The sequence below is a fragment of the Protopterus annectens genome, chromosome 3.part0 (genome assembly GCF_019279795.1).
Source record: "Protopterus annectens isolate FY-2018-M chromosome 3.part0, PAN1.0, whole genome shotgun sequence".
NCBI lineage: Eukaryota > Metazoa > Chordata > Ceratodontiformes > Protopteridae > Protopterus > Protopterus annectens.
This window is the reverse complement of record NC_056731.1, coordinates 432,931,066-432,951,065: the sequence shown is the minus strand read 5'-3', so window position 1 is coordinate 432,951,065 and position 20,000 is coordinate 432,931,066.

Sequence of the window (20,000 nt, the reverse complement as noted above, 5' to 3'; positions counted from 1 at the left end):
GGTCTCTCCAGCATGTTCTATTTATGTTGCAAGCAAAGTTCAAGTCCTTAGATGTAGTGTATCTGGTGCTGTTTGTTCTCTGGATGCACAAGAGATCCATCAGACCTGGATATGAGGATGCCTTATATGCCAGGTATAAATTGACTGCCACTAACCAGTAGGAAATTGAGTACAGAGAGAGGGCCTTATGGCAATCTGTGTATGACATGGTATTCATACCCTGGATTCTCCTGTTGAGGAATATTTGAGGGCATTCCATCTGTTGCAAGTGCATGGTTAAGTACATGCATGGTTAAGTACGTGCATGGTTAAGTACATGCCAAAGAGGCCATTGTACTCAGTGATGAGTTGGATAAGGGCTGGGTAGAGTGGTACTATAACTTCCTTTGACCTGGATGTCATGCCCCTGCTTATGAGTTGGGTGGCATATACTGACTTTCTTACTGTCTTGGCTATGTGTTGGTTGAAGTCCAGATTATTATCTACATTTGTTCCCAGATCTCTAACTATCTGGTCAGCTCTTAAGGATGTTTTATCGATGGGGTAATTAGCTTAGGTGGCCAATTTCCCAAAGGGCACTATAATGCTTTCCTTCACACTAGGTTTTAATCTGTGGCTTTGGCACTAGTCATTTGTTTGCATTAGACCCTCTTGTAGGATGTGGATATTGTGGGAGCAATCTATGATAGCTCTCAGTTTACAGTCATCTGTGACGTTAGTGAGCCAGAGGCCTTCAACACTAGCCTTGACTTCTGAGAAGTAGATACCAAATATGAGAGGGCTCAATATGGAGCCCTGGGGTACTCTGCTGGAGATCAGTCTCCTTGTGAAGGTGGTCTCCCTGATCCTGACTTGGGTCCTTTTGTGATCCAGCCAGCAAACCAGTGAGCTATGTGCCTTGTTCTGAGAGTTTGTGCTGGAGAACAGCCTCCTTGTGGAGGTAGTCTCACTGCTCCTGACTTTGGTCCTTTTGTGATCCAGCCAGCAATCCAGTCAGTTATGTGCCTTATTCTGAGAGTGTGTCAACAATACCTGAGTGGGGTATTGTATTGAATGTCTTGACCAGGTCAAAGTATGTTGTATGCACTATTTTTCCCTCATCCATAGCCTTGGTGACATGCTTAAAAATGTCTACCAAGTTGAGTAGGCAAGACCGTCTCTAAAAAGTCAAACTGGAATGGGCCTAGTGTCTGTAGGTTGCCTATGTCCTTATTGATAATTTCCATGATAATTTATTCTATGGTTTTGCAAAGACTTGTCAGACTGATGGGTCTGTAGCTCCTGGAGTTAATTGATGGTCCACCCTTATGAAGATGGATGATCATTGATAAAGTCCAGGAAATGCGGCTGTAAGTTAGAAGCATTGTACATTTCCCAGTCTATAGAGGGCTAGTTAAACTCTGCCATGAATAGGGTATTTGGCTGGGTGGTGAGTATCTGCAGTAGGTCTAGGTAAGGGTTGAGAGTTTCTTAATGTAAAAGCACAGAAAAAGTAGTTCTCAAGTGCAGATTAACACCCAATAAAGTCCCTAGAAATCCCTCTAGCTGATGAAACAATCTCACTTTAATCCTCCCTGTGTTTTTTACAACAGGGACTGACTGGGCTACCTTACTACTGTCACTAGAATAGCAGTCTCAGTCTTCTTAATGTAAAAACACACTTTGGCTAGCCAAAAGTAAAAAAGTATTAGAAACAAAAGTTATGGCAGCTTAACTAACTAAATGTTTTTACTTAATTTTCCCTACCTTATAAGATATAATAGCCTCCACTAAAGTCATACAGTCTTCTATTTTATTTTCCCACAGCTTGTTAAACCTATTTGCCACTTTATTCCTTCATACTGTAAGGACCAATTATTCAGTAGTTAAAATTCCTATCTCACCTCATCCCACATCTTTACACCATTTAGGATTATCTTTTCATGCCAATACCTTAGTCGGTTTTGTAATCTGAACCAAGTCCAGTTTATTGTTTTCTCTTCTTTATTTTTAAATGCTTCTCATACATGAAGTATGTCATTTTTCCAAGGTCTTGGATTCTTATTTGAAAAAGAATTTAGTTTCTTCTGGGCATACTGTTTAAAAAATAAAACGAGATTTATACTGGCATTTCTTAGCTCCTCTTAAGGTTAAGAGATTGGCTTCTTTTGTATTAAGATTCTTTTTCACTCAGCACATCTTTCCACCTAGCTCTATATTTTGACTCCTGATATCTAACATTACATGCTATTATTAGACCTTTGTTATACAATCTAGTATCAGGGATTCCTAGTCTCCCCTGATGCTTGATAGGGTTAAATTCTCTCATGATACTCTGGGTCTTCATTATTTTCAAAAAAAAATAATAATAAAAAGCTTTTCCTCCAACTTTCTACTTTTCTGATTTTGGCCTCAAACATCGGTTGCCAAAAAACCTGGCCCAAATAAAGCAGATGGGAGAGTACATGCCAATGTCAATCCAGAACCAGTTTGTCTAATTCTAAATTTCAGTGCTTCCGGCATTGGGTGTTACTTCAGATATTTGCCTAGTACCTCCAGCCTTATTCCTAGATATTTATTTCTCTGTAATCCCACATCTTTTGATAATAATCAGATATGTTGCTCACCTGTATTAATATCCAAAGCCTGTGTTTTATCTACATTTATTTTATCGCCTGAGAGTTTCCCAAATTCTTGCAAAATTGCCACAATTTCAGGTGGTCTTGGCATAGATTTGACATTGTTAATATAACATTGTCTGCAATTTTTATACTCATAAATCCCTAAGTAGAACTCTCAATTGAAGACCGTTTACTTTTTCTGCCAAGGGTTCTAAATACAAAGTAAAACATAATGGGAAAAGGGACAGCCCTGTTGAGTTCCTTTAATAATAGAACAATAATTTAGCATACAACCCTTATATTTAACCTAGGTGGAAGATCCATAATATTTTCTTTTAATCAACTGTATACAATTTCTTGGGAAATTAATATGCTCTAGAATTTTAAGAAGGCACCAACTGAATGCTTTCTCTGCACTGAGACATAAAAGTGCCACTGTCTGATGTTCTTCATTAGCCTGCTGCATTGCCAAAAGTGTTCTAATCAAGTTATCTGCTGTATGCATGTATTCTAGAAATCCTGATTGATCTTGGGAGATTAGTTTAGGGAGAATCCTGTTCAGTCTTAGCAAGTACTGACACAAAAATATATAGTAATAGTTTAACATAAAAATGGGACAATATGGCAGTGGTTGCTTTGGGTTTTTACCTTCTTTATAAATTGGGGAAATTATTGCTTTTTTCCCAGGAGGATGGGACATATTGAGTTATATAGTTCTTTCCATACATGGATTATGGAATCACCCTCTAACTTCCACAGTAATATAGGAATGCCATTTGAGCAAGGTGATTTCCAAAGAGAATTTTCCTTTAAATCCTCATCTGTTACTTCTTGGATTAGGGTTTTGTTTTATTGGAAATGCAATTTCTGGCAAGGGATCTGTCACTCTTGTAACTCCTACTGCTCTTTTTCTGCAATGTAAAGGTCTTTATAATATAATCACCTTAAGTCTGCTATTTGATGATGCTGTAAATGTTATTCTCTTGTCACAGGATCTTTTAACTCGTGTATTGCCCCCTCGTGTTCATGTTGTTTAAGGCGCATTGATAGAGCTGTACACACTTTGAGGGTATTTGTAAAAATTCATGCAATATTCTGTTATCTTCTTTGAATTGAATTTGCTGCTGGATTGCCCATAATTCATTTAAACCTGCAAGTTTCTTATTCATCTTAAAAGCTGATGATGATTTTCTTTGTCTTTCTGTATCTGAGATCTTTCTAAATGTTCTATTTCTTTAGCTATTTTGCACTTAGTGTCATCCCAGTCTCACATATTTATTATTATTGGGTGTTCTGATCCTTTTTGAACTAGGCTCTATATTTGGTTTCTGTAATTTTCTCTTTCCAGGTTAAATATCAGAAATCTTGAGTATAGAGGCATAAAAGATACATGTCACAGCTGAAGTTCTATTTTTTCTAAACACAAGTTTAAAAAAGAAATCCAATGAACCCCCTGCAGTTTAAGTAAGGACTGTTGGTATTCTTTATGCAACTAGGAACTGTATTGTTTTGAAAAGTAGGTAAATCTGTGATTACACTTTTTTGCTTGCCCTAACCCCCCCATATCTACTAATTGCAACTGTGCTAATAAAGTTTTTGTAAAATTTTCTAACCTCATAAGCCTGTATGTACCATGCTTTCCTCTTAAATTTTGCTTACATATATCTTGTTCCATTTAGCCACAATGCAAATAATATCCTCAGCAAACCAAATTATCTCTATCAATAATGTGATAAACTGAAAGGCTGCCAGCCTAGCTAGATAGAATTTTGTAAATAATTCTATGTCATTGTAAATATTAATATAATCAGCAGGCTTGTTTTACAAATGTAAAGAGAACTATATGTTATAATTAAACTATATGTTATACTAAGCTTCAAAAATGTAACCACAGTGTACCCTGCTGGAAGAAAGCTGTTAAGTAAAGAATTTTACAACTGTGTTTGATCTCAAGCTCGGAGACAGGATGTTTGGGCTAGGAAATACTTTCTATTGTTTTAAGACATAGATAATTACTAGATTTTACATGTAAAGTGTCCTTTATTGGTGTGGCTTCCTGGCAGGTGCAAGATTACAAAGATATGTTAAATTTTAAGTTCTATGAGCCTGAGAAACTTCAGCAGAGGTGTCAAGAATGATGTAATCTGAAATGACTCAGCAGTACTGTGTATTATCAATTTAAGGGCTATCTCAGAAAGAAAGAGGAGCATTTTTATATCTTATCTTGGATCTAGAAAGAACATCCACTCACCAGCACTTGCTTGCTCAGTATGTAAGTAGTATTTAGAACAGTGATTTCTCTTAGAGATAATCTGTTTTCTTTATTTATGTCAGACTATCCTACAATATTGTTTTCAAGTATTTGCTGTGATTTCTGAACTCTGTAATGTCATTGTGTTGAAGTAATAAGTATTGTCTTGTGTTTTTATTATGTATTATTAAATATTTTTAAACCTTTTAACTGTGGCTGTTTGTGTAGAGATAATTTAAGCTCTAGAATACCTGCATATATTTGGTGATACTGTACCAAACCACTCCAATAGTCTTGCTGTTCATCACACTTACTAATTGGATAATAATAATAATATTGCACAGTAAAATTGGACACCCTTTGGTAAGGGCCTTTATAGTACCTGATAGTAGTGGTTGGTGGCAGATGGTACTATCTTATAGTCTGGGCAGAAAGGGGGCATAGTCAGAGAACCTGTGCCAGCCTTCCCCAGGAGTGTCTGTGTGTTTGTATATAATTCATATCTCAAAGTGTGTTTGTGTCAGCTACTTGGGCAGGGACACAAAGCACTTGTTTGACAGAGAGGGTGCTGGCGGTTTTGGCTTGACCACCCAGCTGAGATCTGTACCCTATAGCTGTGCCAGTGGGGAGTCTTACTGGGGATGTGGAGAGAAAGGGATAAACCAGTCTCAGACAGACTGTGATCTCTGTGTGGTCTTAAGGGAAATTGTACTTTACTTGTGTGTGTACTTGTTATCCTCCCAATGTGGACATCTCTCACTGGTGCTAGTGGTGAGAATTGAGGCTCCTTGATTACTAGGCCAGTGCACAGGTGTCACATATATATTCCCACCTGTTTGAATATTGCCTTCAGTGGAATGCATATGAATATTATGAGGATAAAAAGATGACCACACTTGCTGCCCATGTATCTGCTACTGGAGACCTCCAGATTACTTAGCATCAGAACAGGAAAGATATGTATGTAACTAAATGTTCTCTTCTTTCTTATTCCTTGATAAACTGAGTCATCTAAGACCTTGAATCCTCTTCTGTTTAACTTCTGATGTTCTAAATGAGACATGTGTATGTGTTTCTGTGAGGGCCACAATATCAACTTCTTTTTAACTACACTTATGATCCCAAAACAATAGCCCCCATTTTCACCTCTACTCTATATCCACCAAATCAATATCTAAACTCCTTGGTAAACTTAAACCAACCACTCTAGCAACTGATAAGCTGCCAGCAGACTTTGTTCAGAGCTTAGCTGAAGCTATAGCCTATCCTGTCTCTATTCTCATAAACAGATCTCTCTCAGAATGCAAAGTCCCCACCTCATGGAAAACATCATGTATAATTCCACTGCACAAAGGAGGCAACTCCTTAGAGTTCACCAACTATCACCCAATAGCAATTCTATCACCTTTATCCAAAATATTAGAAAGAGTTGTTCATACTCAACTAATACAGTACCTCCAGAATAACAACCTACTCTCCATATCCCAGCATGGCTTTAGACCTTCCCATAGCACCACGACAGCACTACTGTCATTCACCAACATAGTTAACCACCACAAAAACAAGGGTCTATTTGTTTCTTCCATATTCTTAGACCTATCAAAAGCCTTTGACATGGTAAACCGCAGTCTGCTTCTTGATACCCTATCCACCTTAAATATAAGTCCCTCCTCAATATCATGGTTCAACAGCTACTTATCTGCCCATCAGCAAGCAGTCCTATGGCAGGACCAATTGTCCCCCCTGTTACCAGTAACAATAGGATTCCCTCAAGGATCCATCCTTGGCCCATTGCTGTTCTCTCTATTTACTAATCAGATCTCTTCATCCTCTCCAACTGCCTCAATAGTACAATATGCAAATGACACCACCCTCATATGTGCTACCCCTACCCTTAGTGAACTGCAAACCCTTACCCAAAATAACTTCACCCTAGCCGAAACTTGGTTCACTCACATCAAACTTCTTCTTAATCCCAAAATAAAACAAATTAATTATTTTCAGGCCTGGCAGAGCTCCTCCCCTAAGTAATAATTTCACCATTAACTCCAAAGAAAACATTCAAATCAGTCCAACCACACACACACTAAACTGCTAGGCATAGAAATAGACAATAATCTGAGGTTTGACATCCAGATAGCACAGACCATTAAGAAAGTTAAAAAAAACTTGGTCTCCTGTACAGGAACAAACAGTTTATGACAAAACGTACCAAAGTAACCATTGCAAGGCATCATCTTCTATCCACCCTCCTCTATGCCTCTCCGATCTTGACCAATCTCTGCCAAATTGATCTAAATAAAATGGAACCTTGCTACAACAAGATTGCCAAGTTTGCTACTGAAGCCTCATATAGGTCCCACCACTGTCTATCCCTTAAGCAACTCAACTGGCTTGAGTTGCCTCATATACTTCTACTCAATCAGCTCTCTATAGCACACAAACCCGACCTTCCTGAGATAACCCCAGCACTTCAGCACCTAATTCAGTCCCACATTCCCTCTAGAGCCTTAAGATCTAGTAACCAGAACCTCATAACTGTCATCAAACATAAAAACGAAGCTGGTAAGTCCCTCTTTGGCAACACCATTGCCAAAACCTGAAACACACTACCAAGCCAAATAACTTCTACTACCTCCTTAAGTCAATTCAAACAACTCCTGAAAACCCACTATCTAAGTAACTGGCTATGCTCATGCCACTCACCAGGCTAATCCATACCAAGAGAATCTGTCAGGGTACAGCTATGTATAAACAGTTTCTCCCCTGAAAGCTTCCAAACCCGTGCACATTTACCTTACAAAACTTATAACTGCAAAAGAAAAAAAAATGTACTTCTGATTGTCTACTGTAAGAAATGTTAATCACTAGCATGATGTCCTGTTGTGTGTATATATGCTATATGTATGTTTGTTAATCACTAGCACGTTGTCCTGATGTGTATATATGCCATATGTATGTATGTATGTTCTACTTCTTTTTACTATCATGTAATGTATTGTAATGTGGAGCTTTTCTCCCTGGGCCTCCACTGAAAATGGACCTGTGTCCAGTCATATTTTCTCAGCAAACAAATGTAAAATAAATAAATAAATAAAATCTGTTATCATTGGATTGGTGATTCCATTAATATTCCAGCGTATTATCCTACACCTTCCCAGTGCCTTCTTTTGGCAAAGACTTATTAATAAAAGATCCATGAATGACTTGCTTTTCTTTTGTTACGTGATTCAACTTAAGCATTTTATAAGTTTAATTACTTTTTGAGTAAAATTCCAATCATATTAACATATTTTGAGACTTAAACCAGTAAGGACACAACCACGGCTGCTGCTGCTTCCAGTATAAAGACTTTACTAGTGCACAGAACAAACACAAGCACTTTCACAAAGTTGCTTCATCAGGTGTAATGAAAGTACACTTCAGAAACACACCCTTTTTAAAACAGTTAATGAAATCACATGACAACTCCAATTAATACATTTAAAGAAAAAAACTCATTAAAAAATACATTGATGCATAAAACATATATATAAAAACATCCATAAAAGGAATAAACACTTATCATCTCATGAACTTACTTAAATAGGAATACCTTTCTAAGGGGTCTGGACTTCAATTTAGGTCTAAGTGGTACACACCCATTTTCTCCACTCCCTGCATCAGCTCTCATCCTAACTACCCATGTAGACTCTAATTATTCTGTTCTCAGCCATATATCACCTATTGTAACATTTTCACAAACTCTTCCTATGACTAAAAACTTAAAATAATGAGTAGAATCAGTACAGTTACAAAGCTTGGCTGAGGCATTGACACAGTTTAGCTTGCTGATGTAATAAATATGTTCCCTAATATGATCTTTAAAGGGCCTGTTCGTCTTGCCAATATAAAATTTACTACATTGTATGCAGTGGGCAAGATATATAACAAATTCAGTCATACAAGTGGCCGAGATATTAAATGTTTAAGTCTTCTTTTGGTCTGGATGATAAAAACTTCCTCTGGTGTCCAAAAACTGGCAATATTTACATTTGCCACACGGTGTAGTACCCACACCCTCCACACTCTGCTGGACATCCTTAGGATAGCACAGTCGCCTCCTTAGAGACCTACTATTTCTAAACATAAATTTGGGCTCAGAATCAATACAATTAGCCACATCAACATCCATGGTAAGAATATTCCAGTGCTTTCTTATTATTTTCATATACTTTTACACATCTGAAGTATAACATAGATGGACTTTAAGTTTAGTACTGGTCAAGCTCTTCTTTTTATTTTTAAAACTATTCATAACTCCATCCTTTGCAGAAAAATATGGTAAAGCATGTGTATATCTTTTCTCTACAGCTGTTAAAACATTAGGTAAAATCATTTGATCATTATACCCCCTTTCCTGTAATTGATCTATAGCTACATCAACTTGTTGTGCAAAGTCAACGTCCCTTACATTCAATCTCGAGGCCCTATAAATTTGATTGCGTACGATATTCTTGAATTTAAATAGAGGGTGTGAACTCTCTCTATGCAAGAGATGATTAACATAACATTCCTTCCTATATAATTTGGTATAAATCTCACCTGTATATTCCCTAATAACTTTAACATCAAGAAAATCAATCTCAGACATAGAATACTTATAAGTGAAATGCAAATATTGTGTTGTATTGTTCAAATAAACATGAAACTCAAAAAGAAGTTCATAAGTACCTCCCCACAAAATAAAAAGATCATCTACGAATCTTCTATAAAATAAAATAAAATTCTTATATGGGTGCTGCAATATATGTTCTAGCTCCCAAGCAACCATCACAGCATTGGTGTAACTATAAGCACACGCAGTGTCCATAGCCATGCCATTGCATTGCTTGTAATATTGTTGGCCAAATACAAAAACATTAAGTTCAAGAACTATTTCTAGTAGTTTAATCAATAAATCAATTTTCTGCTGATCAAAAGTAGAATAAGTTTTTAAAAAGCATTGTACACTCATAAGTCCCTCATAATTAGGAATCACTGTGAATAATGAGACCACATCCATAGTGACAAACATACATCCCGAATGATTACTATCTTGTGTGTAACAATATAAGTCTCCTAAAAATGCTCAGTATTTATGAGAATATGCTCTAAATTATGTAAAATAGGCCGCAAGTTTTCTACGCATGCCCAACTCTTTACTAGTAACAGTTGAACTCGGCGTCGTTGCGCCAGCCAAAACCAGCAAAACATCACTTCCGTTTATCTCCTCACTTCCATTGACGCTACTCGATGTTGGCTTGGTTACCTTGGAAACACTTGCTCCATTCTGCAGGGAAGCCGCTCTAGTGGAATTCTCGGCTGTAGACTGTTCAAACCTCGACCAAGTAAAGATGTTACCCATCTGGAAATCTCTCTTATCCCTGCAAATTTTGGAGATTTTTCCTTTCAACAGTTTATTCTCATACACTTGTAATGAGCTTAACAGATCTTGCAAATACGGATCAAGCACACTGTCTGAATAGCTTTTTGGCAGTTCTTCATACTTGGAATTAATGGAATGAACCAAAATGTCCATCTACGCATCATTTTAGGTTTTTAGTCATTGGAAGAGTTTATGAAAATGTTAGAATAGGTGATATAAGGCTAACAACAGAAGAATTAGAGTCTACATGTATAGTTACGATGAGAGCTGATGCAGGGAGTGGATTAAATGAGTGTGTAACACTTAGACCTAAATTGAAGACCAGACCCCTTAGAAGGTAGTCCTATTTAAGTGAGTTCATGAGATGATAGTGTTTATTACTTTTATGGATGCTTTATATATATATATGTTTTATGCATCAATGTATTTCACTTTTTAATGAGTTTTTTCTTTAAATTTATTAATTGGAGTTGTCATGTGATTTCATTAACTGTTTTAAAAAGGGTGTGTTTCTGAAGTGTACTTTCATTACACCTGATGAAGCAACTTTGTGAAAGTGCTTGTGTTTGTTCTGTGCACTAGTAAAGTCTTTATACTGGAAGCAGCAGCAGCCATGGTTGTGTCCTTACTGTTTTTTCTTTCTTATATATTTTGTTTCTTTGGACACATTTATTGGGTTGTTGATGGTACTACTTCTGCAATTATATTTTGAGACTTGCCATGTTTTTTATACTTCCTTAAACAAGATGGGAACAGTAACAAAAAAAAAAGAAAAAAATGAACATTTAACTATATACAGTTTCTTTAAGCTTGCTTCAAAGGCATTTGTAAATACATAATTAACAACAATTGGTGAGCATGATGTGAACCGAAACACTGGTAATAAAACACTCCAAAAGAAAGCTAAATAGAGTACATAGCTTTTTATTTCAAACTGGTTTCGGCTGATACGCCTTCATCAGTGAAAACTATCTTACATAGAGTGAATTACATAAATATTTATATACATCCCCAACCAATGGGAAACATAGTATGTTCCTGCTCCTAGTTATCATTACATATACAATGAGATAATCAAAAAATAAATGATAAAAATTAAATAAGAAAAGCAAAAATAAAATTAAGGGCACGGAGACAATTCCTGATAATATATCATGATAATTTTATATACAAAATGTATATGAATATCAAAATACATATTTTGTTATTAATAAGAAGGAAAATCAGAATGAGAATGAAAAAACTGAGATGCGAGCATCCATAATAACTGAGATTTAACAAAATGAATGCCAACGGTACTAGAAAATAGATATGGGTAGAGACCAAATCTATTATAATCAACATAGTTATAACCATAAGTTATAAGATCCAAATGATGACAGGTAATATTACATCCCTGAATATAAACAAAAAAATGTATACATGCATGTGTAAGAGTTCCAACAACAAACAATGATGCACAGATAGATAACAAAATTGGAAACAAAAATAGAAATACAAAAATGTCATGGCACAAGACAATTAATCAATACTTATATTGAATCAATACATATATTCAATAAAAATAGTATTATGGTGTAAATATGCATAATATTGTATTACAAAATCATAATCCACACATATAGTGATACTAGACATACTCGTATAAATAATATAAATAATATAAATAAAGCACGGCACAGAATCCCATTTGAATAAAGGACTTGGTTTTGTACCGGGGTTTTTTTCTGATGAATATAATGTTGTTACAGATGTTCTCAGCTTTTGTCGTAATCTCAGTCTGAAATTATTTTTTTCTGACAGGGACTCTCAAAGATCTAACGAATTCAGATTTTTGAAATCTGAATTTCAGCCACCCATGAATAAACATGTATCCATTTTTTACAATCAGTACTCAGGGATCTACATTTCCAACACAAAGAATGTAGCATACTTGGGCATAATTTATCACCTTCTGAGATCACGGCTATGCAACAGCTATGGAATAAACATAACATTGCAATTCTACCGGCAGACAAAGGCGGAGCAGGAGTAGTCATGAATATGAGCTATTATCTCAGTGAGGGTAAGTCACAACTATCTGACACCAGTTGTTACATGAGTATGGCTATTGATCCAACTCCAGTATTTAAGAAGGAAATTGATTCCTTCTTGAATCAAGCTGAAGAAGAGGGTATTATTAGCAAGAATAATGTTCAACATCTCATGGTCAAAGACCCACAGAAACAGGTTCTATATCTCCTCCCCAAAATTCATAAATCAATTTCGAAACCTCCAGGCAGACCCATTGTTTCAGGCATTGGATCTTTGCAGAACCATTATCTATGTTCCTAACACAATACTTAAAACCTCTACTGTCTCTGGTTAGGGCAAGATTACAGGACACCACACAATTCCTATAGATTGTTCAGGATATGCAATTGGAGCCCAGTTGGCTTATGTGCTCGTTGGATGTCAAAGCTTTATACACTAGCATACCCCATTGGGCAGGTTTATAGGCTGTTCAGTATTGGTTAGAGCAGTCTGCCTTATATCCACCTGGGTTCAATACATTATTAATCTGTATGGAGGAACATGTATTGAACAAAAATGTTTTTTACTTTCAAGGGGAATGCTATTGGCAGCTCCAGGGCATGGCCACGGGAGCATCCTTTGCCCCAATCTATGCAGATCTTTTCATGGCCTTTTTCGAAGAATGTATGATATATGATCCACTTCACAATATTTATCTGGTGGAAATTGACATATGGCGTAGATATCTAGATGATTGCTGGATGGTGTGGCGTGGAGATGCTGCATACTTACAGGAATTTGTTGATTATCTGAATGGCAATACTTGGGGGATTGAGTTTACTGTCACATACCACTTACAAACCATAAATTTTTTAGATGTTACAGTTTCCAGAAATATGGATCATACCCTTAGCACTAGAACATATCATAAATACCCCCAATACAATACATTACTCCACGCCTCAAGTATACACCCACGCCACACCATCCACAACATACCCAAATCACAATTTATGTGTATCAAACGCATTAGCTCAACACAACAAGATTATGAACGAGCCAGTTTAGATCTGTTCAATAGATTTGTTGATAGAGGTTATAAACAACAGGATATTGTCAGGGCATGTGAATGGTCTACCATGGCAGATAGGAACACACTATTACAATACAGAACACGGGATACCAATCAATCAAAATCAACCATCAGGTTTATTACCACTTATGGTAGAAATCATAATGCTATTAGAAGTATAATCAACATACATTGGAACATTCTTTTGGCTAATGACCAGCTCAGACAACTTTTGGGTCCACAGTGTCATTTTACCTACAGACGTGGCAAAACATTGGATTCCTTGTTCTCTCACTTCAAGAACAAGGAAAGTGGGGGAGCTATATACAAACAAATGACTATGTCTGGAGATGAATTATTGGGCACCTTCCCCTGTGGTCACTGTGGCTCTTGCCAACAGGTTAGTAAACTTAAACAATTCACCAGTGTGAATACTAGCAGAGTGTTTGAATCCAAAATTTTTGGCAGGTGTGGTAGCAGCTGGGTGGTCTATTTGGCTACTTGCCAATGTTCAGCTTTTTATGTTGGACAAACCTCCCGGTCTTTAAGAATTCGTATGAATGAACACAAGAGTGACATTAAAAACAAAAAAAGAAACCAATGCCCTTTATAGACATACTCCGAAACATCAGAATGCTCAGTTCAGATTCATGATTATAGACAAAATCATTGGAGACAGAGGCAACCCACAAGGATGGCACAGTATTCTCAACCATAAGGAGAAATATTGGATTATCACCCTGGGGGCATTATTTCCCCCAGGCTTGAATGACCATTTGTAAATGTTTGTCAGTTTATGGGATTCTGTGCCTTATTTATATTATTTATATTATTTATACAAGTATGTCTAGTATCGCTATATGTGTGGATTATGATTTTGTAATACAATATTATGCATATTTACACCATAATACTATTTTTATTGAATATATGTATTGATTCAATATAAGTATTGATTAATTGTCTTGTGCCATGACATTTTTGTATTTCTATTTTTGTTTCCAATTTTTGTTATCTATCTGTGCATCATTGTTTGTTGTTGGAACTCTTACACATGCATGTATACATTTGTTTGTTTATATTCAGAGATGTAATATTACCTGTCATTGTTTGGATCTTATAACTTATGGTTATAACTATGTTGATTATAATAGATTTGGTCTCTACCCATATCTATTTTCTAGTACAGTTGGTATTCATTTTGTTAAATCTCAGTTATTATGGATGTTCACGTCTCAGTTTTTTCATTCTCATTCTGATTTTCCTTCTTATTAATATCAAAATATGTATTTTGATATTCATATACATTTTGTATATAAAATTATCATGATATATTATCAGGAATTGTCTCCATGCCCTTAATTTTATTTTTGCTTTTCTTATTTAATTTTTATCATTTATTTTTTGATTATCTCATTGTATATGTAATGATGACTAAGAGCAGGAACATACTATGTTTCCCATTGGTTGGGGGTGTATATAAATATTTATGTAATTCACTCTATGTAAGATAGACTTTTTCACTGATGAAGGCGTTATCAGCCGAAACCGTTTTGAAATAAAAAGCTATGTACTCTATTTAGCTTTCTTTTGGAGTGTTTTATTACCAGTGCTTCAGTTCAAATCATGCTGGCCAATTGTTGTTAATTTGGTATGTTCGGGCCGTGCATAACTTACGTGCATAGCATTGTGATTTGTAAATACATCCCAGAAGAGGCTTCAGTGAAATAACCTCGAGCATGCCAAATGGGCTTCACCAGTAACAAATCTCAATTAAGTTATTTTGTAGTCCTGCACAACTCAAATGGTAAATTCCTGCATTAGTTCAGATGTCTCAGTTTTACCTTATTTAATTTATGCAAGGCATGAAACAGGAAGTAGTGAACAAGCAAAAAAAAAAAAAAAAAAAAAGATTTGTCCTGACCAGGTACATTACAGTCATTGCTCTATTAAGAGTTAACTTATATGACCATCTCAGTCCAAAAACTACTGCAGCCACTGTATCCTGCCATGTCTTGTATGTCCCAAATGGATATATCATTTAGTATTTTGGCATCATAGTTTTAAGCCCATTTAAAGGATATATCAGAGTTCAGGGACATTGGTTAAAACTGCTCATCTTTGATTTGCATGAACAGAGCTACAGCTCTTTACTCACTGCTGGGGCAAATTCTGATCATCCTTTAAGCACTTGACATTTTTTGAATAATGGGTAGAGTCTGCCCTGTCCACTCTCTCTCTCTTGATGGTCGATATATTCTGTGCTGTTATGACCTTCCCTGGCATGTGCCTGGTCGTCTTTCTTATCTGTAGCCTGCATGTCAGTCCTTTCTAGCCACTGTAAAGCTTGTGTTGGGTCAGCCTTCATTTTCACTCCTCTGAGGAAAAATAATTTACATATTGTATCTTAACTCTGATTTTCTTATACATTCCAAGTCTAATAGCCAGGAGGAAAGATACTCATTTTTTTACATGCCTCTGACAAGAAATCCCGATCAATGAATACCGGTAGGCATGACACATCCACTTCATTTCTGTCTTCCAAAGATGAGAGAGGATTTTCTTCTTCATTTTATAATATTCAGTTCTCCCTAATAATTTGCTGCAGATACTGATAATTTCCAGGAATACAACCAGTTATGTGGTCTCTTTCAATGAGAATGGCCACAATGGGTATTTGGGTCCACTCCACCAAACAGGTCACAAACTGGTTAGAGTCCCTTCCCTCTTTTCCCCCTGTTATACCAGACAATCTAAGTTTTTCTTTTTTCTACAGGATTTGTCTTGTGGGTCATGCAGCATCTTCTCCAGTAGATCAAGTCCAGCTTCTGCCACTTCTGATCTTAACTGTAATTGTTCCATTTCTTGTTAGTTGTCATGTATTACATTAGTGTGATAGCTGAGCACTTTTCAACTTCCAAAGCCTTGCTTGGGTTTCATCAATGAATTTTTCCAATGTTGAATTCATTTTTTTTAACTTTTTTTAGTATTTTTCCAGTTATTACTTAGTCAGCAAGTCACCGTCTCTACCATGAGGGTAATTTGTTGTGCTGAGGTTTTGGGCACTGAGAGTAATTCCATCGCTGTTTCAGTGATTTTTTTCCCTGCTTGTATCTTTTTTCCCTTTTTGGTGACATTCAGGTAACCATTATACTCTCTCACAATATTTTTCAGAGGCTGATCCCAGGATGAATTTGCCATTTTTTATCAAAGCCAAAAGCTGGTGGGGAAGGCACGTGTTATCATGGCGCCATACTGGAAGTCTCATCAGTATTACTCTCTTTAATCCCTTTTGGTATCGGATTACTTAGAGAATATTTCAAGGAAGGAGGTTTAGTTCAAATGTCAAGCAATACCTTGGAGCAGAACATAACTATATTCTTCTGTAAAGTTTTACATATTTCTGAAATAATACAGTCTATTCCTACCTACCTAACCATACAAATTTCAAATCTCAGCTAATCTCATCTTTCTTCCAAATGGGAATGCCCTTGCCATGCTCCAACTTAACCCCCCATTCCACCTTGCACTGACTCATCCAACTACCTCTACTATTACTTCATCCCACCCAAAACAATCCCTCCCCTACTAAAAACTAATTTTCTCTCTAATATCTATTGTACTATACTCTCCAATCTCAAATATACTATTACCCTCTCCAGGCATAATAGTTTCCTAACCTACTAATGGCTAGTAGCTATACATTTTGAAATGCTAAACCTACAATTGAGTTTATAACAAAAATATTCACATTATGTAAATGTTGAAATTTCTGTATTGAATTATGTCTTTTCATTTTTGTAACATTGTGACAAGCCACTTGCAAATATCATGGAGCTTATCTGTAAATGTTTAATTAGCTGTATGAACTATGTCCTTTTGTAACATGTGAAATGTAACTTGCAATTATTGTGGAGCTTTTCTCGCCGGACCTCCACTGAAAACAACTCTTCCTGGCCCAGTGGACTTCCCCAGTCATCAAACTTAAATAAAATAAAAATAAATAAAAATATTCCTGAAGGTTAATTATTTCTGAGCTCTTTTATTTTGTTTAGAACTTCACTAACTTTTATGTTTGTACTGAGATCAGATTTTGCTTATTACTGGAACTTTAGGTAAATCTAAATACCCAACTAATTATTAAGGTAGAATTGTCAGAAACACTTACTTTTGCATTTTATTGAAGTTATTATAATAAACTCTAAATTCCGATAATATCTCCCTAGTTTCTGTTTTTGCATTTTTCTCTTTTGTATTCTTTATTTCTTTAATCTGATTATTTATTGCGCAGATTTTATCTCATTTTTTTCTATATTATGCATTCCTTTATGAATCACTGCATAAGAAGAACATTATACATTTTTCTAGTACTTATTATATTTTATGGGTTAATAAGTTTAGATATTTGTTATTTAAAATATTTATTTGTTTCTGTGATTCAGACTTTGAATTTAAAAAGTTTGTTACAGTAGTATAAAATGTGCATGAACTATTTCTATTGATTTTTGTCAGCGCAGCCTTGGGTAATTAAAATTAAACAAAACACAGAACAGATTATAGCCAAGAATCTGCCTGCATTGCTACAGTGCAGAGCCTCCTTCTCTATTTCTTTTTGCCTGTTATAATGAGTACTAGTGTAACACCAACATCAACACAGATTTCATGCAAAACAAAGTAAACAGCAGATTAAATTAGTTGTCTGTACGAGGAGTGCAAATGAGTGGTGGTCTTGATGGGTTTTTTTTTCTTCTTTTTAATATTTTATCTGCATAGGTGTTGTCTGAAGCTACTCACCTTGATGGATGAATATTTTTCACTTCCCAGCCATCCTCATATCATGGTTTATTGGCTTATCAAACAAGAAAATCAGAATGCTGTAAATTTAATGGATTAATACAACAAAATGCACAGATCTTCAATTAAAATAAGCATCATCAAAAGAAATGTGTGCTGGCTCAAACTGAAAAACAAAAAAATCTGTACTCAGCAGTGAACATCCTTTTTTAACAGAGCTTCACTTTCAAGATTCTTTCTAATATTTCCACACACCTTTCTACTGTCCTTGCTAAATCTGGAGATTTACTGACAAAAGTTTGAGAATTATAATCAGTAAAACATGACAGCCTTCCACTTATCTAGACATTTTTTTTCAGAAAATGCATGTTGATTTAAACTTTGTTAGTCAGTGTTCTTGTGAAATTTTGGAAATATTGTTGATCATGGCCAGGTTCACAGGCTAGACTGCCAAAATTATGACCTACTCAACTTCAAATAGATTGACTACCACAGCACTGTGTTGATATATCTACTTCCTCCATCCATCCCTCCATCCATCCATATCAACATTACTTATTTTTTTGCCTTCATAGTTGGGATGACAATCATCTTGCTATCAATGTCTCTCCTTCTAACTCCTACCCCTTTTAGATTGACTTGTTTACCCATGAAGACCAGGGCCAACTACCCTTGACTGACTTTGTCAGAGCAATAGCTTTTTTATACCTTCATATGGTCAAGGAGATTACTAGGCTTATGACCAAAGAGCCTTTACAAGCCTAACAATATTTCACCTGGGTTTTCCAATTTTGAACAGCTAGGTGAATGAACTTCAAAGAGGTACGAGCCAATGCTATGGTATCTAATACTAACTACCTCTGCCCATGAGGTAAATGGGCACCACCCTAGCAGTAAATTTACAATTACTCATCCACTGATCTAGGGAGTGCTTGAAAAGAGACAGGGAAGGACTTTGCTTAACATGAATGGGAAGCTTGTTTCAGAGAAGGGGTAGTCTCTGACAGGTGTATCTACCTCTTCAACATGATTTATTCATGTCAGAGACTAGGCTAAGATCCCTTGAATGAGGAGCCCTCATGCAGTTTGATTTATGAATGTGTAAAATTTCCATCAGAGCCAGATCAGCGACTGCCCTGTAGGCCAGATACAGATCACCCATTAATAGTTTGTAGGAGACAGAATATAGTAATAAGGCTTTCAATCTTTACGTGTAGGACTTTTTTATTTCAAGCCCTGTATCTTCCTGGTTATAAAGCTCTGACCTCATTCCAGCCGTTGCAGATGTCTGGGGAGGTACATGCAAAAGGGAGCATTGTACTCCATTATTGGTCTGCTGAGGCCTGAGTATAATGAAGTTATAACATCCTTTGATCTGGATTTCATGCGCTCACTTATGAGTTGTGCCACATAGAAGGGCTTTCTCATTACTGTGGACACATGGTGTTTGAAGTTTAGATTACTATCAACCTGAGTAAGCAGATCAGGTATCATTGGGTCTACTCTTATAAGTGATGCCTATATGGGTATGGGACGTTTTGACCTCAGACAGTTGAAATGGCAAGGCAAGAAAAAATAAACCACAAACATTTTGACATAAAAAAAATGCTATATACAGCTCATGCATTCACACAGTTACTTAGAAAATGTCATAATTACCTCAAAAAAGTCATGAGGATATATAACTATTTAAAACATATGCATTTGAAATACATATAATAATATTATTAATGTTAATTTAAAATAATATTAATGTTTACAATGTTAAATAATATTGATTTAGTTAAGCTAAAAAACTGTTATTGATTAAATTAGTTATATTTACAAATTAAATAAAATGTTAAATAAATTAACATTTACATA